This window comes from Thermobia domestica, chromosome 9, assembly GCF_964235325.1.
Source record: "Thermobia domestica chromosome 9, izTheDome1.hap1.1, whole genome shotgun sequence".
NCBI classification, from domain to species: domain Eukaryota; kingdom Metazoa; phylum Arthropoda; class Insecta; order Zygentoma; family Lepismatidae; genus Thermobia; species Thermobia domestica.
Window position 1 is genome coordinate 123,272,334 of NC_137462.1, and position 22,354 is coordinate 123,294,687.

The 22,354-nt window shown below is 33.9% G+C and overlaps 2 long non-coding RNA genes across 2 annotated transcripts; one reads left to right on the plus strand and one right to left on the minus strand.

The window, feature by feature from the left end:
- Nucleotides 1-407: 407 nt before the first annotated feature.
- LOC145694074 (uncharacterized) lies at nucleotides 408-6,698 on the plus strand. The gene is made up of 3 exons (XR_014132907.1): nucleotides 408-557; nucleotides 4,678-4,852; nucleotides 6,531-6,698. It is a non-coding gene; the product is annotated as an uncharacterized LOC145694074 (long non-coding RNA).
- Nucleotides 6,699-14,321: 7,623 nt separating this feature from the next.
- On the minus strand, nucleotides 14,322-18,701 carry LOC145694075 (uncharacterized). Its single transcript, XR_014132908.1, has 3 exons — nucleotides 18,554-18,701; nucleotides 15,650-15,818; nucleotides 14,322-14,461 (listed from the first exon to the last, which is right to left on the minus strand). It is a non-coding gene; the product is annotated as an uncharacterized LOC145694075 (long non-coding RNA).
- Nucleotides 18,702-22,354: the final 3,653 nt, after the last annotated feature.

A 22,354-nucleotide genomic window follows, 5' to 3' on the forward strand; every position in this document is an offset into this window, starting at 1 on the left:
AAATCAGCTTGTGTAAATATTAAGATCGTGAAGTGTGTAAATCCGTTGAACTGTCAAGTTCATTCTTCTTCTTCTTCTTTTCACTTTCTTTAGTTGCTTGTAAGAAATGACTTTATGATACATTGGAAATAACCTTGTAGTTTTCACATTTCATAATATATTTTCTTAACATTAACTGTGTTTTATATGTAGGACACTAAAGAAACATTTCGTGTAGTGATATCAGTTTGGTTATCTTATGGAAAAATATTAAGAAGATGTAATTAACCTAATTGAGTTATAAAAATAATATAAGTGAAATTCAACGGAGGAAGTTCTTTGACTTATGAAAAACGGAACAATTTTGTAAGAATTGAAAGCTACAGGAAATGCGATTACACAGTCAATACTAAATATCTCTTGAACACTTGAAAAAAAAAAAAAAAAAATTATTGACATTTTGGTCTTACAGGATGCTGGAACATCGTATAAAAAGGGTTCAGAAAACTTAAATAGTCAGAGTTGACTTTAGCTCGGGAACATTTAGAAGAATTTTACATCCAGTCATGAAGGTCCTGGTAAGTAGCCTGAAATTACTTTCAGATATTACATTTTAAAAATAAATACGTACAATAGTTCAAAGTGTATTGATATTAAAGTTATTATTCTCAATTTATTATCGACAGAACATACTAAAATACTGTTATATTTAAACTTATCGTTACAACTTTTTTCATTTCTTTTTTCGACATTGAAGTAATCAAACAGTAGTTAAAAAAGGGCTTAATTTTATAGAAAATGCAAAATACTGTTGTGAGAGTTAGTTTTCATTTTTACAAGCTTATCTTGCAAACCTATGACGGCCTAATTGATTTGAAGATATTTTTTTGCCTATTTCGTCATGCAACCCTATGGTGTTCTAATAGATTTGACGACGTTTTTGCCCAGCTTGCCGTGCAAACCTAAGACGTCCTAATTGATTTGAAGAATATATTATGCTCACCTTGTTGTACATACCTTTCGATTTGAAGACAGTTTAGCCCAGCTCGTCGTGGAAAACCTATGACGTCCTAATTGATTTGAAGACATATTCTTGGACAATCAGATATAATGTAGCGACAATAGAAACTCACTAGTAGTATTTTCGAGCTTATATATATATATATATATATATATATATATATATATATATATATATATATATATATATATATATATATATATATATATATATATATATATATATATATATATATATATGTCCTACACAATCGAGGAATCTCATCCGATTTTGATTAAACTTGGCGTGATAGTAGATCTTGACCTTAGTGGGTGTATGAAATATTATAGTGTTGGTTCTCGAGTTATGTATGCTCCATCAAAATTGGAGATTGTATTTAGTTAAATTTCCGAAAAAAAGTTGTAATTCCTATTTAGGAAAAATAAAATAACATGGAAAAACTTGTTAATTTACGGCATCGGTTGATTAGCTATGTTGTAATGCAGGGTGTGTTTATAATAATGGTTTGATTTCGAAAATTAATGATATCTCGTAATAGGGACACTTACTAGTCGAATTACACAGAAGAAGTTGATTATCTTTTTGACTTTGGCAAAACTTCCAAAAAATATTTTTATACAATGTGTCAGAAGATTTTCCAAAATGAATGAATTGTTTAGAATAGTTGTTACCTGCGTTTATAACACTCAATCCAGGGATAATGTTTTCATCGAGACCAAAACAACAGATAACTTACAAATAGTAGGCTAACAATACGAAATACGACCTACAGTCTTCTCTATCTCCATCGTCTGTGTCATCTCTTCCTCAAATATTCGAACATATTTCCTCAAAATTCTCTTAAATATCTGCACAGTAGCATATTTCACACTCTCAGAGATGTTTTACATTCTGAGTTCTCACAACATAGATCTCAAAATCAGATTACGAAATTCGACATAAAATTTGTGTAATTCTACTGTGGTGCTATTTTTCAAAGGCTGTTCCTCTTAATACGTTTTCTGGGACGCAATATCACTTTCAACGAAAGCTATACCGGATTGTTTTCTGCACATTTTAACGACTTTTTGCGGCACTGGGCGAATTTAGACTACAATATGACATCCAAATATGTGCTCGTAGAAGGAATCGAATCCTGCTTTCAAGCACCGCCAGCACATTAATCCACGAAGTTCTACTGGAGTTATATCTATTCTGTAATTATACTTAGTTTGCACTGTTTTTAAATGCTGATGTATAACTTAACCTAATGTAGTGCTTATTTTTCTGCCTATCACAAGAAAAATCAATAACTTAAACGAAATTGCGTTCCTCACAAGTTTAGTGGTTAGCACGTGCGTCTTTGGTGCACGTGGTCCCTTGTTCGATTCGCGGTGGAAGAGCGTTGAAATTTGAACGTATTGCTGTAGTTCGGTTCTACTTTAAACTGTAAGTTCACATCTCATATAGCTTTGGTGCTGAAAAGAAGCAGTAAACTACATTAAATAAGGAATCAAACAATGAACTAAATTAAAATTGTAAAAATCCTTTGGATTCCCAGTTAGGCTAGTAATGTGATGAAAATTCTGTGAAATTATGGGGAAGTGAGAATATCCGGGATATTACTAACTTGAAATTTCTGCCTAAATACAAAATGAAAACACTTTTTCAATTTTTTCTATTAAATATTGCGGAACTTAGAACTAAAATTTCTTTCGATGCAAATGTTCGATGCAATGAAACCTCTGAATAACATACACCAATGAGCCATGGTTATTTGTATGTATATGAGAATTGTCTGTTACAGAGAGGTTACACATATTTAGATTAAACATAATTCATGTAGTAATTGTGTGCAGCAATCAGTAAATACACAAATTATAAATGTAAATAAAGATTAATATCGAAATATTATGCTCAGTGTTCGAACTGATGGCTGGAAAATATCTTTTGTAAAGAAACAAATGTATCTATGTGGTATGTGTTTATGTGCGTACACTTCTAACTATATTTCATGCTCGGTATAATAATTGATCATAGTTAGCGAAATCGATTATTTAAAATACAATACCAAAAAATATATAAGTTCACAATTTTAGAAGACCCTAAATATACTCATTTCAATGGGTAAAAATTTGATCATTAGTATCACTACGCTCACACGTAAGGCAGTTAAATAACGACATGACTAATTGACGCAAACAAAAAAATAAAAAATAAATAAATATTACTAATAAACAAAATTTGCAACAAAATATGATAATGTTATTTAAAAAACTGTAGGAAGAATTAAAAATGAGATTCCTTCACCGTATTATGGAGGTGTCCATTGAGGAAGATTTCACTATACTAAGAAAATACTACTTTGTGAAATACCGTAAAACGGGGCTACTTTGACATTTAGGGTTACTTTGACATAGAGTGGGGCTACTTTGACAGATGAGCAATTCGTGCTTCCTATGAGAATTGTTGCATATACTTTCATAGATAAAGGCTGATATGGTGTCCACGGTGCGAATTGCCGGGGGGGATGAGGGATTTTTCCCATTGTATTTCTACCCCCTCTCAATATTCTTCCTGTCCCCCAATATATAATATAAGGACTTCTAGACCCGCCACTGTTTATTCCCTCCAAAAATGAATAATCTAATTCGCACTCTGACGATATAGAGAGTGGATTCAATGTGTGCTGTGCAAAAAATGGGTGTATGGGTTTTGTAATGGTGGATCAAAAAATCCTCAACATGCTTGTTACGACTGTGATGTTGACGACTAATCTTTTTCTTTCCATTGTTACATGTAAAGATAACATACCGATACATATGTAATTATGTTAAAAGTAAAGTAAAGTAAAGAAAATAAAGTAGAGTAAAAAATAAAGTAACAATGTAAGGCAAAGCACCGTGTATGTTCAAAGTATAAGATGTTAAAAGTAAAGCTTTAGAAAAACTTGTATAGTGGTGTATAATGATGTACCACAACAAAATAAAGATTTCGTGCTTATCAAGTATACAGCATACCGTACTTTACACATGACCAAAACAGTGTTTTATACACTTTACATAAATTCCATGTCAAAATAACTCCATACGTTGAGTAACTCTGACATTATGCAGAATACATAAGATGTCAAAGTAGCCCCACCCCCGGGGCTACTTTGACCGGTATTTCTTAATTTCTTCCCGCCAAAACTTACTTGTAGAAACTTAGGTTTAGTAGTGGATGTGATAGCCTAGATACCTATTGTTATGATGAGAATAGTATCATTCATTGGTTGCAGAAAGTGTCCCGTGTACACATCTAAACTAGTCCAAAACCTGTCAAAGTAGCCCCGTTTTACGGTACTTTTTTATTGTCGATACGTTTAACATTTTCAATCAATACTCTTGAAATACATTATTACCCCACAGGCAAGGGCGCCGATTTCTCTGTAACTTTGGGGGGGGGGGGGAATTAGATGTGAGTTCGTATATTCATAGAAAAAATCATATAACAATACATATAAAATTACATGGGGACCCAGATGAGTTTTGAGGGGCCCGGGCCCCCCAGGATCGGCGCCCTTGCCCACAGGTTAGATGAGAAACCTAGCAAGAACTTAAGAAAAAATGTTACTTTAGTAAATAGTACGTATATTTTGTATTTCTATCCAGACAGTTCACATATCTTATTTTGGTTACTTTATTTTGTGATTGTAGGCTTTCCTTGTTCTCTTGGCCCTTGTGGTCCTCACTGTCGCTGAGCAAGCTGATCAGGGATCTCCAAGGAACAAGAGATTCATTCCATGGGCCTATTGGGGCTACCCCATTGGCATCGGCTATGGTATTGGCTACGGTGGCTTTGGAGGTGGTTTCTTTGGATAAATTTCACTTGGTAAGTTTTCTTGCTTCTTCTACGACGAAATAAGTTGTTTGGATGTTAACAAAAATGGGTATTCACTTACATAAAATATCTCGGAGCTGATTTTAAGTGCAGTTTACTGTAAGTTAAAGAAGACCATGCCCACTACATAAATGAAATCAGTATTCACTCAAGGTTCTAGTTTTTCGCAGGAAATCACGTAAGTGGATACTTACTTTTGCTCGTTACTATGTCTTCTAGAAGGATATTTCTATTACTTTAACACACAATACAATATGGATGCCCATGCAATATTTGATCTTTGCAAGATTTGTAAAATATTTATAGGATGTTCTACTTATTTGTGGTGTATATGTTGTAACCAAATATCTAGCACTCATTCCCTTGGTGGATGTAGTCCCCGGATCGATTCACAACAGAGAGTTGACAGAATTCTCGTTGTTCCTATAGCACTGTGAGGCAATTGGGAATCAACTTGAATTAAATACAGTACAAGCCCGATTTAGAAAGTCAGAAGTAACATACGCAAAAAAAGTGAAATAAAATAAAAAATAAAAGAAACTAACCACAAATCATTCAATTCAAATCCGTTTGGCTCATCATTGTCCTTTATGAATTTTAACACTTCCAGCTCTAGTAACGCAATAGAACGATATTTTCGTTATGTAATAAAGCGATATACGAGTTACTGTACTGAACCATGCCCGGAGCTAACATTAGTTTCTTTTGTTATGTAAAAGATAAATATAAAAAACTGATCAATAATATGAGTATTTCGAATTTAGAATAAAAGATTATAACGTGAAAATTTAACAATTCGATATTGCTGAAAAGTAATTATTAAAAAAATGCCCTTATGTTATAGTTTAGATAATGAAAATGACACCAGAAATTTGTTTAATTTCTCGAATTGTTCACCTGGGTTTCGTATATTTCAAGTTAGCTCTAGAAACTTATCTTCCAAAATTTTCGCCAGCGTTATGTACAATTCTTGAACACGGTTTTCAACATTTACGAAATTTCGGCTTTTGTTGTTAAATATTTATATAAGGTTTTATGTCCATTCCGTATACTTGTTACTTTATTCCATATGCCTATCAACTAAAAAATATATATAAATATATTTATCCGCTCCATATTATCCAGCTATAGGCCTATTACGCACAAACGGGTGAAAGAACTCTTGTGGAACCCAATTGATCCTTACTTTTCGGTTAAAGGTACCATATAAAGGCTTCGAACCAGTATTGAACCAATCTGCCATTTATTAAAGTAATACTTAACTTACGGTGCTTACGCATACACTTTGCTGTTAAATGTTAAAATATGCACTAACAATATAATGAAAGGTAGCATTTTCTAACATCCAGCAAAGTTTGTGCCAAATGTTTTGTATATGAAATGTAGCATCGAAAGTGTACTTCACCTTTCAGGGACTTCTCTTCAGAATTTATTTGATAATATATTAATTTTACAGTGAAACGATAAACTAGAATGAATTTTGTGAAAATATTGTCATCTGCTTTACTTTTCTCTACATTTCAGACTCTTAGTACGGATGCCTGAAATTTAAGCTGCATAATTTAACTCTAACAAACAAGCATAAAAAGTAACAAATTTGAAAAATAAGGTTATTTAAGTCATTTGTAAGTGTCATATTTACTTAAATATCTTTTTCTCTTTTTTCTAGAAGGGGAACGATCACTTATTTCCTGATTTCAAGCGAGGTTCATAGCAAGTAAGATGCCTTTTCTTCCCTTCAACTCTCTTCGCTCTTACTGTTATGCTGTATGTTTGTCTTGTGTGTATGGATATTCTATTCTTCAGAATAAAAATTTAGTTTAAAAAAACATCAAAAGGCGTGTTTACTTTTTCTTTCTCCCCTTTGTGTATGTAGTGCAAGTACACTTCAGTATAACGGAGCGGTTTCAGCCGTGGATATTCCCATTCCCCTTCTCTTTTAACAAGGACCTATCGTTAAAGTACACTGTTAGCTTGCCTGTCATGTTGAAGAAACTAATGCTTAAAACGAATACGAATACGTACACTGTAGTTCCATTGTAGAATGTATTTTTCATGTGTCTATAAGTAATGCAGTTAGGCAGCTGTCGATTAAAAGATAGATATTTCCCAGAGTAACGTACATAAGACAGAATGCCAGTACTATGTTAGAGTAATTTGATGAGGAAGAACAGGATACGATTATACATTCTTGTGATTAGATATAGCAATTTTATGCACTTAAAATTCATGAAATATGGATGTAAATATGTTAAAATATACACTAACAATGCAATAAAAGATAGCATTTTCTAAGATGCAGCAAAGTTTGTGACAATGTTTTGTTTGTGAAACATAACATCGAAAGTGCACTTCACCTTTCAGGGATTTCTCTTATGATACAGTTTATATACTCCTAAGTGTTTGAAACGCTCACAGATTATGAGATTAAAATGAACACTCTAGTTTTTCATTGCATTTTGAGTGCACACTCTCTAGAACACATTGTATTTTGAGGGCATTTTCATTTCACGAAATAATGGGAGCCTCACTTTTCTACGTGTTTCCACTGTACAAAAAAAAAAAGTTTTCGGTTTTAAGGATTTACTTTTTCTCGTAATTAGCCTTACAGTACATAACGAGATGCTTCTCTACATTTTTGGTGTAAGTTTGTGACATTTGTTACCAGAAAGTTACTTCTCAACAGCAACAGATGTTACTAGGCCATATTTATAGAGGGAATCAAGTTTAATATCTATTTTTTTTTTTTTTTTTGGCAAGTTGAAATCTAATCCTTGAAGGTATTTTCGCATGGCTTTAATTGCTTTTTAGTCGGAGTGTCTGGCAAGAACATCTGTCCAAATTTATCAGGAACTGACTAGAGAGAGCTCTTGCTGATTTTCATTAACTTGAGTTAAGCATTTGCTAAGCAGCATTCCTCGCGTCCCTTGTTCCTGAATAATGTCAGCACGATATTGCAAGTCTTTATGATCAGATTTCTCTTAAGTGAAGAGTCTTACGTCTTGGCAATTGTAAGCGTCTTTCCTCTGCTGAGCGGTTGCTAATGTTAGTGGTCCTTCATAAACTAGGCATTCTTCCATCCTTCTATATAAAAAGCCATTCTGTTGCATAGACGTATAAATGTGTTAAAAGACACAAACCAAAACTGGATTTATTGCATAGTATAAGCATATATCTAAAGTGAAAATTTATATAATACTGAATATGCTTTAACCTTTGAAATATGCATTATGCACTGTGGAACTTCAAATTGGAATTGTATTATTGTTGTAAGAAAGTATTACCAAGTTTAACAAAGATGCATATAACCAAACAAAATGTGCATTTACAAAAAAGACCGACGTCTATTTATGATATCGATCTGAATATAGATATAAATATGAAATTTTGGTTAATTTATTTAGGCAGAAAGGAAGGTGCAATTCATGCCTTACATTTTCATCATGTCATAAGTGTGATGCGGAAACTAATGAACTGCGATTGATTCAGTTGACAACTTAGTAAACTGCGCCGGCGCTAGCGTGCCAGTAAATATGTAACTCTTCCAATATTTTCTTTCAATTTCCACACCATAATATAAGCAGGATTACCATCTGAAAGAATACTGTTGTGCGTTTGACAGTGGTTCGGGGCCTTATCGATAGAAAATTGAACCTTTCGATTTTCGTCCATAATAGCACCTGAATGGAACATTATAAATAATGATAAAATTTTATTATCATTTTGTGTTTAATTATTATCATTTAATATAATTATCAAGTGTTATTTGCTTTGTAACATATCCTCACAAAGTGACATTAAAGTGTGTTGAGTAGTTGCCGAATCTGCAAATGGAGTCACTAAAGGATACAGGAACCAAAATCAAGTTTAGAATGTCATATTTTAAAACAATCCCTATATTTTACAAAAGACTTCTTGCTCTATAGACTATTTACTTATGATCTTTTACAGTGTACTTCAGTCTTCTTATCCAGATTTTTAAATTTGAAAACACTGATTGATTAAATTGATCATAAGACTTAAAAATAATTGGAAGAAAAATTCTCAAAATGGACAATTTATTGAATATCATTACATTTAGACTCATTTATAGTTAACAATAATGTTCTTGTACTGAATTATTGGATTTTCTTAAGTTCTGGTAACACTTTTGAATTTCCTGGAAAAGAAAATTTCTTTTAGAAAATAATTAGAAATCAAAATGAAGCTAAATCTACAATTGTGTTCTCTATGCAAAAGAAGACTAGAGTATAGCAGAAACAAATGAATCGCAATGAAGAAACTGGTCCTTGAGGCTGAAGGAGACGGATCATAATTGAAAATGATTCATGTAAAATTACTTGCTTAGATCAGCGGGGAGGTCATACGGTACTGCATTGGAGTCAGGTCAGCCTAGATGTTGCATGCGTACTTCTTATCTTTGTGTTCAGTATTTTTTTTCTGATTGCTGCTATGTAATTAACTATACTCCCCGTATGTTTATTTCCAACCAGAACGAAAATCTAGACCGTACAAGAAAGGGACTGTATAATGTCAGTAAACAACCAAATAATGTGTAGTTTAAGTATATTTTCATAATTATATGTATCCTCCACATGCTGACGAAGGATACACATGATTTCCACCTATTTGTGACTGTACAAATTGATCCTGGCTAGGCAGCAAGCCTGCACGTAGTCTGGTTCGGAAAGTATGATACAGAATCATACTAAGTTTCGCCTCTCTGGATTTTCTGTATTAAAAATTCACTTAGAAACTAGTCCGTGACCTAATCAAATATCCAAGTTTCAGAATCCTAAAGTACTCACGCAACAATTTTTATAGAGGAAGTTCGGCTATAGACATATAATTTGAAGTAATAACTACTTCTACAAAAATTGTTGCCGAAGTACCGCAAGATTCTGAAATTTGGAAATTTAGATAGAGCACATACTAGTTCCTAAGTGAAGTGTTGATTCGACTACGGTAGGTCCCATAGTTTTGGAGCTATGGACCTCTAAATTTCATTTTTTTTTTCATATTTTCGACAGCCTATAACTCCGAAAGGAAGCATTTGAGCATCCAGGTTGGTGCAGGTTATACGTTTTGTTTTATCTTAGTGTCAGGAATCATCTCCCAAACATTTTCGATGTTGTTTTGAAACACCCTGTGCATCTAAGAATAATTTGGTTTTAGTATCTTTGTCTTTGTACGCCAACACCGTCTCGATTACATCGCAGTTTGATCGACCATGATATATTGATGACAGAAAATAAGGTATTGTAAATTAACAAAAGCAAAACTCCAAGTGGTTGTGAATTACAGTGTTCTGTAAGAACCTTTTCAACGTATAGAATTCGATGTAGAACGTTATGAAATGCGAAATCTTAATTGATACAATTAAAAACCATAAAAAGATTTGTGTGATATACTTGGTTGGTTGGTTGGATTTGTGTTCAACGCTCCTTTCAGCACCGAGGCTGTATGAAACAAAGACTTTCAGCTTAACATGGAAGCTAATCCGCATAAGCTCCCATCGGGAATATAAATATATTTTGTGTGTTGAAATTACTTTTATTGAAACTGTCTCTGTTTCTAGTTAACGTTATTCTATGTTACCATGTGAAACCGTCTATACGTAAATTCTGAATGTGGCATATCTTCACTTTTTCGCCCTAAAAGTCTTTAAGATCTTCCGTTTTTCCCTTTGAAAAATCTTGCAAGGCTATAACTGTAATGTACACTATATTGTTGTAGGGCATGGCTTCAAAATACGAGCCTGAGCGGCTTGGAAAAGCCCGCTTAGGCATGAATGCCTGTCCTTTATCCCTAACCTTTTAAGAAATGTAAGTTTATACCTAAATCTTTAAGTTTTTTTTTAAATATTGCCTCAGGCAGATATACACTACATTACTTTCCATAGGTTCGAATCTAAGAAACGGTTCATTGATCACTCCTTTCTCAAGAAATCTTAAAACAAGGGAAAACTGCTTAATACCACTCATAACAATCCTCTCGTTGGCTACTCAGAAAAACACTTGAATGCATTAACCATGTCTACAAGATTCCTCACAATGAGATAATTGCATGCAGAAATTACCTCATTTTGAGTTTTGCAACTTATGTAACCCTATTTCTTGCAACATGTACTTAAATCCTCTTTGAGGCATGCATCTCCTGCATCAACACGCTGTCTTAGCAATGCTCTGAAATTTCCTTCGTTGTGCTGAGGTACAGCACTTAAATCCGTAGTGTCCGTAGTCCGTATGCCACTGTATAGGAAATCATTGTTTTCCTCAGAACAGAACTGTTTAGCTACAGGTTTCAATTTCTGAACATTTCTTTTAATTTGTTCCGTTAGTCTCAGAACTATTTTTAGGTAAATTGGCTGGTCTTTTCAACTTCAAACAGATTCGCGTGCTAGAAATCTGGGATACAAGTCAAATGATATTTTGTAACCAAACGATTGTTACATTGTTCAACTACGTGTTTTCAATTGTTAAATTATTTAACAGCAAGTTTGCAGGTTCGTGTGTCGTTAAACATACCGTACCAACTTCCTTAGGTTCATACATAACGCAATATTTATATACAAAAAGCACCAGATTTCTCTGAATATGCTCATGATTTCCGTCGACTTAGCAAGTGTCATAGAAACGTTAATTTCTTTACACTTGTTTCAATTAGAGGAAATTTATATGGACTATCAGAAACCCACAAAGAACTTAAAACATTTAGTTTCTTTTAAGGTCAGATAGGACTGTATTGTTGTAATTTCCAATAGGCTATCACGCTGGTTTTTGCACTAGAAACACTTTAACTTTGTGATGTTGACCAATAACGGGGAAATAACTTCAGGATCACATTCAGTATCACTGCAGCATGTTTCACCTACCCAAATTGGTAGACTGTATCTGTTTTTATTCTACTTTGTAAATCAGCATCGGTCTTCAGAAATTTGAGAGCTGAAGTAAAGTAGCTAGTTATTTTACGTTTGTTCATGTCACATACACTGATGCATAATTCAGTTGCAACTTGAAACCCAACGTGTAACACAACAAACCAATGAACCAAAGAAATACACTTGAATTTGGTTATCCACTTTCTTTAACGTTTCCACATTTTATTACAAGGTGGCTGAACAGAGTTCGTGAATAAATGCAAATCAAGAAGTGTTCTGAAGTAGGTCTATATAAAACCCAGATTCAGTAGGTAACTATTATGGAGCAGAGGTGATTTACAAGACATTGCGTCTATGTAGTATTGATCTGGTATTACGTACCGAAAAGCAATTGAATTGGTGTTATCTACACCCGGAAAAATAATTGAACTGGTGTTATTCTACACCCGGAAAAACAATAAGTAACTCTTAAATACTTCCACTTACATTCTAACATTTTTTTTTAAAGTTTTGTGAGAAAAGAACGAGTACAGGTATAGTGTAAGATCAAATCTTCAGGCTACTTCAAATATTTCTCTTCTACAGCAAGTATAAATTTTCTAAGAAAGTATATAAATGTCTCTCGAGATACTGATGTTGCAGGTAGATCCTGTCCGGATAGATCCCATGACTGCGCCCTTGGTACGAACAAATTACAAGTGTATTATTTCAATAAATAAATAAATAAATAAAAATAAAAAATCATGAATGAGTATTCGAACCCGATAACCCTTGAATTATTAATGTTCCAGAGCATAAAACCGTGACATTCCAGTTTCTAAATTTAATCGATAATTCAGTATGTGTCATTAAACTGTACATTGTGGATTTTAAAGGCGAAAATGTTGTTGGGTATAAAATGCGTACATGTTATTTTATTATAATTCCAGTTATGTTTGAAAGAGGACTATTTTACGCTTGCCGATTATTCAATGAAATCAAGAAACAAATATTAGTAATATGGCAATATTGATAGCTAGTAATCTATCTTTCTTTCTCTTTATGAAACCATATGTGTGAAATGAAAGAAAGTTTTGATACGCAACTTTTATTTCCGATATCATTTACGGATACGATGCAGTTGAAGCTTCAAATGTATTGAAAATCTAAAGTATAAAATATTTGAGTAATCTTTGCAGTATATTAATAGCTGTTTTGGCGCATTACCAAACGTGTGATTCGAGCCATAGGTATAGACTGTTTCAGAACTATTGTAACCATTATTTCTCTTAACTTTGCCAGACATTCAGACTGCTCACTGAGCGCTGATCTTAAACTACGTGTGTCAGAGATAAAACTTTTCACAATGCAGTATGCATGAGTAAGCTGACTGATCTCCTACCTGTTCCTACGACTGTTCCGCGTTTTAATGTCAGAGACGGTTAATACTAGAAACGGGCAGACTATACTTCAATGCGAGTCGAACTATTTTCCACTATAATGTTACTATTTAATAAAATGAATGCATCTACTAAAATGTTAATATTTAATATTCTTTAAAAATTAAATATTCGGACAAGAGTAAACTTTTTCATAATGTTATACCGCTTTAGGGTTTCTGTGTAGCCAACTTTGCAAGTGCCTTTGATGTGGAGTGTACCGAGTTCGCAACCTTCTGAAACCACGACATTTTTGGCATTGACGGAACATTATGAGATGCAGTCTCAGATACGAAATATTTTATGTTGCTTTATCAATCTCGTCCTTAGGCTTTACACTCCATGTATATTTGAATTCATTGTTTTGGATTATTATTATTATTATTATTATTATTATTATTATTATTATTATTATTATTATTATTATTATTATTATTATTATTATTACTATTATTATTATTACTATTATTATTATTATTACGGAACACCACTTCTGATGAAAGTTAATAACTTTTCAGACATTCAAACTATGGTCTTTTACAATGATTATGCTTGCCCATCGCCCTGTTTGACGAAAAGTATCAGAGAAAAGACGGTGTAAGATAGCGAGAAAGGGTTTGTTTTCTGATATGGACAAGGCGTCCCGTAATAGGTTTCTTTCCTTTTCACTTTTCGACCCCCGTTGTTCGCAAGTTCATTATAAGCTCTCAATGTGAAACAAAGTTGACTTGTTTGAAATAAGAGGTTTATGGCTACGATTTAGTGCATATTAATATTATTACTATACTTAAATTAAGGTATAGATATGATTGTTTCTGTGAAATGTGGTTTTCTTGAAATGCGGTTTATCTAGCCATTTCTTTACTTTTGAAGTTACAATTTTTTTTTCAATTTAAACCCTTTTAAAGACTGTGAACGAAAGTATATTTATGCATTTAAATATTAATACTATTTATGGATAACTTTCCCTGTTCATTTTCTGGTGTTCTTTAAATTCCGGCTTCCCTTTGCACCCAATGAGAATCTAAATAATAATAAATTCATTGTGACTAGTGACATATTCCCCCTTTCCCCCAGAAAAAAGGGCACTGGGTATATAGATGTGATCAAACGTATTTTGTGTGAAGTAATTTCTATTTTAAGTTAAAAAAAGAGAAAATAATCATGTTTAATATTCATTTTTTTTTATTATTTCAATTGCAAATGAATTTCTGTACAGAATATGTAGAAAGGAGTTTCTGTAACTGAGTAACTTGTCGAAATCTTGTCATTGGTCCGTCATTAGTATCTCCTTCCATGAACCTAGAGTGAGAAAAAACATCAGAAGTAAATTAAAAGTAGTACTCATAATAATTCATTATTTTAAGTTAGAGGCTTGAAAAATGGCAAAGAAAGCAGATCTAAAGAGGAAGGAAAATCAGCATCATGATTACAGTTAACCGTGTTTCTGGTTACTACTTGCTGTTAAAAAGGGAGAAAGAAATGTTAGAAATATAATCAATATTGGCACTGTTGCGAAGTTTAGTCATGAATGATAGATTATACACTGTGTAATACAAATCAAAGAAACAACTTTAAAATAGTCGAATGGACGTAGGTTAAAGGTTACTGTATTAGTTTGCAATCAAGAAAACCTTAGTTGGAATCATGATGACATACATGTAACTTAAGCGTTTTCAGGCAGAATTCTAGAATTAGTACTTTCCTAGTAAAAATTCTTTTCCCCATTCTTCCAGTTAGTAAATAAATAATAAAAATATATGTTACCATACAATTGTTGGTTGGATTTTAACTGCCCTTTTCAGTAACAAAGCTATACGAGACGTGGACCCACAGCTTAACGTTGGATCCGAACCGCATGAGTTCCCACCGTGAATTGAACCCGGGTCTTCCACGTCTAAGTCACGTACCATAACCATGTAGCGATCAGAGAGTCTGAGATGCCTGAAGTGTCTGTTCACTGACACATTTATGATAATGGCCCAGTCAGTTAAGTATAGAAACATGAGATAATTTTTAGTCAAAAAGAAATTCCTATCGTGTGCTCGAACAGAGGTTTCTTATCGTTCTCTCGGTTTCTAACAAGAAACTTAATTTCTGAGTATTTCTAAATTTGTAAATCCAAGTGTTGTTTATTTATCAACCGGAAGTCATTTTTTTTTAAAGTGACTCGTCCGGTTACATAAATATGTTATTTTGCCGACAAAACAAAATTGTTTGTTGATGTCTAATAGTAACATTCATCTGTTTTATCTACAAGGTTATGTCCGTGTGAGAAAAAAGTTTAATCAATCTAATTTCAAAAGTGCTATATCATTTCGATTTCCTTTTTTAAACAACTCCTTTCGTAAATGTTCTAGATCTAGATAATTCATAAAACATAGATAATTCATAAATTAAAAACAGGGATAACCGGAATGTTGATTAATTTTTTGTTTGTTTGTTTGTTCGTGACAATATGTATTTAGATAACACTACAACGCTACTTACCTTGAGCAATTTAGCCGTAGAAACCTCCATAGCCAATGCCATATCCCAAACCATATCCAATACCGATGGGGTAGCCGTAGTAACCAATTCCACCGATGTATCTCTTGGCCCTGGTGGATTCTTCCTGAGCAACGGTGAGCACCACAAGGGCAAGGAGAACCAAGAAAGCCTAAAGAAAGAAAGAAAGAAAAAAAGATTTTGACATAATGCGTAACTTACTTTTACAATTCGTCTTTATTTTTAATTTTACTAATACTGTATGCTTAATAATACAGCCTTGAACTTAAGGAAAGCGCGTGGGCGAGAACCTTAGTGACAGCTTAGGGCTTTGGCTATCACTTTACTCAAAATCCACAACCAATCAACAGAAAAATAGGCAAAAGATCAGCTACACTTTTTTTTTTCAAGAGATCAAATTAAATAATTGATTCCATCTGAACTATCATTATGACTGAAAAAGTGGTTAGTTCCAGAGAAGACATTAAATGTCGAATACCAAGCAGTCATGGTTGGTTTGAAATTTGACATCCGTTTTTTTTTTTCACTTACCAAGATAATTGAGAGATGAACTTGTTTTTTAATGTAGAAGCTGAACTACATAATTCAGTAAGAATCAAATTAAGAACTTCGTAAGTCAGATAACATCAGCAGAGATAATTTTATGGATGCAGTGGCGTGGGTAGAATTTTTCTTGGTGAGGTCTTATTTGTTTACCAGAAATACCAAACTTACTGTTCTTTTCTCGAACACCTAATGTACTCCTTTTGTATTGAATGCTTCAGTTAGCGGATAATTTCCTCTACATTTTTCTCCTGTAAGTTTGAAATTATTTCAAAATTTAGACAGTTTTTGACAAGTAATTGCTCTGTCATCTATTGATATTACATGTAAGTAATTTCAGACTACATTGATATTATTTTGTTCGTAAATTCTATATGGTTTATTAAATAACGTACAGTGGTTCTTCGGGTCACGAACGCCTCAAGTCACAAACAAATCGGCCCACAAACATAATTCCTGAACAAATTTTGACTCGACTCGTGAATAATGCCTCGGCACACAAACGTACACACTTGATTTTGATGTCATGTTTTCAACTTGCTAACGGCAGTAGTTGTATTTAGGTTTGCACGAAACACCTACACAGTTATCCGACCTCATTATGGAATGAAGTTCTCCTTTGAAGGAATAGTCTTTCTTCTTCTTCTCTATGATCTATCTGTGACAACAACTTTGAAGTATTAAAGTAAAGTTATACTTTATACATTTCATATTACTGTACTGTACATTTCATATTACTGTGTATTATTTTGCCGAGAACTAACTAAATAAAAATGATGTTTCTGGGGTGTGCGAACGGATTAATTGAATCTACATTAATTTCAACATCGGTTCGCGAACGAAGTCAAAAAATGAATTAAGTTCGTAACACCAAGTACCACTCTATGTTTAAAGGCTTCAAAAATATAAAACTTTATAAATGAACAGTCACTTTTAAAAGCATATCCATGCTTAAATTCCAAAAAAAAAAATAGTGCTGGTATAAGTAGGTAGTGCAGTTCTGTTCATGTAAAGCGTCGGACTCGAGGTACATCTTGTGCTGTAAGTTTGACTATTGCTGAATCTTATAAAAGGTACCCTGAAGAAATATAAAGAACAAATATTTACAATATCATTATATATATATGATTTCAAATAAATACTATGGGCATAAGACCGTATAAAAATGTCTGCGCGCAAAGTGTTTGCAAAATTGATCTTCGCGGAAATCAGTGTCTGTCTAACTTAAGTTTAACGGTTCTTGTAAAATCTAAACAGTATTTTATTATATGTTCCAAAGTGACAAGTCAATTGGTTGCGAAAATAAACAATAGAAACAAAAAAAAAAAAAAAAAAAAAAAAAAGATAAGAGTAAATGCCTAATTACTTTTATCGCACCAGAACTACAAAGTTCGTTACCATAATCAAGGAACCTTCTAAGAAGCAAAATTTAAAATTATCTTCTTATGATAGTTGTTGTTGTTGTTTTTAATTGTTGTTGTACAGTTTCTTTCAGTTAAAGTTTTGTTTACCTAGAATGGATTTTACTAAAATCTATGTGATAAATAACATAAGGGAATAATCCTTTTAAAGACCAACTTACGGAAGCAACGAATAAATGCAGTACACTTCATTCGGGTTTGTTACATTTTATTTATGATATTGGAGAACGCATTACTCTGTCTTGAATTGTAAAATCCAAGTTCAGTTCTTGCTATAAATCGCGCAGTTTCTGAGATGGCACTTTGACCAAACATTTACGCTGTATCTTAAACCCATGGTTTCCCAATCGGTATATTGTCAAATTTTAGAATTAAAAAAAAAAAAACAATGTTATTCCACACATAAGACTTACAAGTCTAGACTTTATAGGATTCGTTTCATTATTGCCACGAATCTTCAATATCAAAATTAAAATCAATTTTGAGACAGACGCCTGGTAGACAGTAACAATGTTCAATTATAACCTAAATGTATTGCTATGTCAGAGATGTTTAGTAAAGTATGTCGCCAGTTAAAAAATGTTAAGAAGCACTGCCTTAAGCCAGTCTTTTCTTAGTGTAGTGTGTGTAAGAAAAGAAACTTATCTTAAATCCATCGTGGCTATGTAGATAGCGTACGTGTCTTTAGTGCTGGAGTCCCGAATTCGACCCTCGGAGCAAGTTCATGTTGTTATAAATCCCACATTAAAATTTAGGTCTACATCTCATATAGTGTCGCTGCTGAAAGGAACGCTAAACTCAAATCAAATCAAAAAGTCTTATAGAAGATTTCATTAAAACATAGTATTTTAAGATGTAAAGTTTTGGGTAGTTATTTCTTTGCAAATATACGTATATCATGTAAATTGTTAAGACAACTTACCAAGACCTTCATGTTGCTTGGAGCTTTGTCTTCAAATGCGTTGAGACTACACTGCCGAATTCAGATATTCTTCCTCTTTTTATACAAATTCTGTCAATTGTTACCAAATATTACCAAGGACAATATATTAAAGATCTCTTGATCGTACCAGTCGTTTCCTTCTTTATATTCTTTTGCGGTTTACACTTTTCGGTACAAACTAATAGCATGTATTTTCTTTCAAGGCCAGTAAGAAAATATACCACAGAGATGATGGAGTATAATATATGTGTAGTTCCGCACTGCGTTCTCTGAATATACAATACCAATATTAATCATGCTGGCTTCTAATGTGAGTTTATTCCTTTCCGAAACGTTTAGTTTTTCCAATATTTTGCTTTGTTGCCGACTGGCATGGTCGAGTGATTTGATATATTACGGCGATGTTCAAAAAGTCTGTCTGTCACGGGTTCGAATCACGCTCAGGATATGAATGATATATCTACTGAATGACTTCATTATAATCATACATTTCCCATTGCATCCTTTAGTCTAAAGGCCGCAATCGCATAAGGTTAAACTCAATACAGCACGTTACAATTAATTTTAGTACACTCACTAACAAATGAACAGATGTTCCCCTGTTTGTTTGCTTATCGAGAACAATGCACAATTCTCGTTAAATTATAGAAAAACTTTTTCTGGGAAATGCGGTTTATGTGTAATTAAAATTTTCGCATGTTCGCTCATTAATTTGAGACAACGAACGAGAATCAAAGTATTAAAATGTTAACGCAATAGCACGAATTTGTACATTTGAAAGCTTGTTAAATTCAAAACAATTCGCACCGAAACCAATATTATATATATCGGGCGTAGCAAAAGAAGTGTTACAACTCTTGGGAGGTACTCCTGCCACTGAGACAAGAAAAAAAGTTCTCTTGAACTTTCGGCTATCGGACATAGTTTCAGATCTACAAGGTGCCGAAAGCGTGGGAAAATGACTTTCGGACGCCAATAGTTCGGAAAGTATTCAATGTAGAGCCGGCAAAAAAATCACTGAAGAAGTCATATCTGCTGTATTGAATTTTGCATGTTTCACAATCCTACCATGCACGCGCAAGGGATCCCCCAAAGGAAAGTAGGGAGTCCCGATAATCTGCCAAATACAAATTGGTCTAAATGGATATGAATTAATAGGGTTTCTACCAGGTAACAATAATTCGTTTCTATTAAGTCGATATCTGGAACAAATACAAAATGGCGGACACCTTCATGCCCGTTGTGTGTGGTTGCATAATCGCCAGGTGCGGATGCTGGCCAACAGTGACTTTCTGAGTATTAAGTGCAGCGAATTTGTATTCAAATGCTCTAGAAAGATATCTGGAGTGTCTGTAGAGCACAACAGATCAAGCAAGGTGATTCAAATGTGTGGAAACAACGAAAAATGTCCAGAAATACTCAGTAAATGTGAGTTCAAAGCGTCGGAAATGTAAGGAATAGCATCAATAACATGAAAGCTATTGCCAATTCACCAATAATATTCCCTCAAAGTGATACAATTGATGTGCACGGTTGCATACCAATAAGGATACAACGTCTGAGGCCAAGTTGAAATTGTGCAAGGGGACTCACTAAGAAACTGGGTAAACTGAATGAATGTCACTAAGTGGGATCGCATGATCGACATTGACATAAGGCCAGTGTGTGTGTTGATATCGATACGTAGCTAATGGATAAATGTTAACATGTCCCACTACTGCTGGGACACCGTCCCACGTGCAAAAAATAACAACTCGGGTCTTGAATCTGAGGCCGTGGGCTCCCAGTAGAATTGGAAACTGCGACCACGTGAGCGAATGTGAGCGCTCTAGCCCTGAGGCTTCGAGGGAGAATCACTTTGTATTCATTTCTTTGAGGAGTATCCACTTAGTTTGGCAAGCGCTCTTGTACAGCCACCAGACATGCTTATGTGTTTCATTTTGTTATTCCTACTGCCCAATTGTAAACAATCAGAACTTTAAGACATTTCTTTCTATTTCTCATGTCACTTTATTTTCCATATGTATGGTGTTCCAGCAGTAGTGTTACATGTGCCAAATTGGTTTATTTGTCTTGGCATGTGCACTGTGTGTAAGATACGAATTTCTGGAGGTATTTTCCTATATTTCGAGTACGTCATATGTCCCAGAAGACGTGGGACATGATACAAGTTTGTTATTTTCGCGCTCTATCAGAATTTGGGCCATGGATTAAGAGATTTCTTTTCATATGTGTCGACTGTGAAACAATGTCCCAAACTAAGAGGGACATTGATACAATCGTGTTCTAGTTACGTTCTACCAAAAAGTGCACCAGATGTAATAGCAGAATGTACAACGTTATTTTCCTAGTTTTCGCACGTGGGACGGTGTCCCAGCAGTAGTGGAGCATATGGACATTCATCCATTAGCTACATGTTGATATCAACACACACACTGGCCATATGTCAATATCGATCATGCGATCCCAATAGTGACATTCTTTTAGCTTACCCAGCTTCTTTGTGAATCCCCTTGCAGAATTTCAACTTGGCCTCAGGTGTTGTATCCTTATTGGTATGCAACCGTGCACATCATATTGCATCGATTTGAGAGAATATTATTGGTGAATTGGCAATGGCTTTCATGTTCTTGATGCTATTCCTTACATTTCCGACGCTTTGAACCCACGTTTACTGAATATGAGTGCATTTCTGAGCATTTTTCGTTACGTATTTCCACACATTTGAATCACCTTGTTTCATCTGTTGTGCTCTACCGACACTCCAGATATCTTTCTAGAGCATTTGAATACAAATTCGCTACACTTAGTACTCAGAACGTCACTGTTGGCCAGCATCCGCACCTGGCGATTATGCAACCACACACAACGGGCATGAAGTGTCCGCCATTTTGTATTTGTTCCAGATATCGACTTAATACAAACGAATTATTGTTACCTGGTAGAAACCCTATTAATTCATATCCATTTAGACCAATTCTCATTTGGCAGTCGGGGGATCCCTTACGCGTGCATGGTAGGATTGTGAAACATGCAAAATCCAATACAGCAGGTATGACTTCTTCAGTGAATTTTTTACCGGCTCTCTTTACGTTGGATAGTTTCCGAACTATTGCTGTCCAAAAGTCATTTTCCCACGCTTTCGGCACCTTGTAGATCTGAAACTATGTCCGATAGCCGAAAGTTCAAGATAACTTTTTTTCTTGTCTCAGTGGCAGGAGTCACCTCCCAAGAGTATAACACTTATTTTGCAATATATATATTCGTAACAATTCGTGTGAATACTTTTTTAGCGCAAAATTTTCTTTCTATCTTTTCGAAAATTAAACATGAGAATTTACTTTCAAACATGTAATCTTGTTCAACTTGATGCAATCTACCGTCTGACTGTATGTCTTACATTGGGACATTATTTTAATTAAACAAAAACCAAAATTTAAGAGTTAATAACAATTTTGGGCTATATTTTGTTAACCATTCAAAGTACAAGGCCTTGTAATGCGCCGCTATTATCCAGCTGTCCCGAAGCTCTTTACATAAAATTCATTTGGTGATGGGGTGTCTTGTCCGCATCTTCTGATATTAAGATTAAAATTTAAAATATAACTTTTTCGAATCGAATTTAAAAGTTAGTTAGCAGTTCAATTTTATAAATGGTTTTTACAGTACGAGTTTGTGTTTGTAACTACCGATTTAGTTTTAAAATATGAAGCTGTAATAAATAAAGACGTCGGATCTTACGTCAAAAGCTAATCCATCTGTAAAATTATGTATGTATTT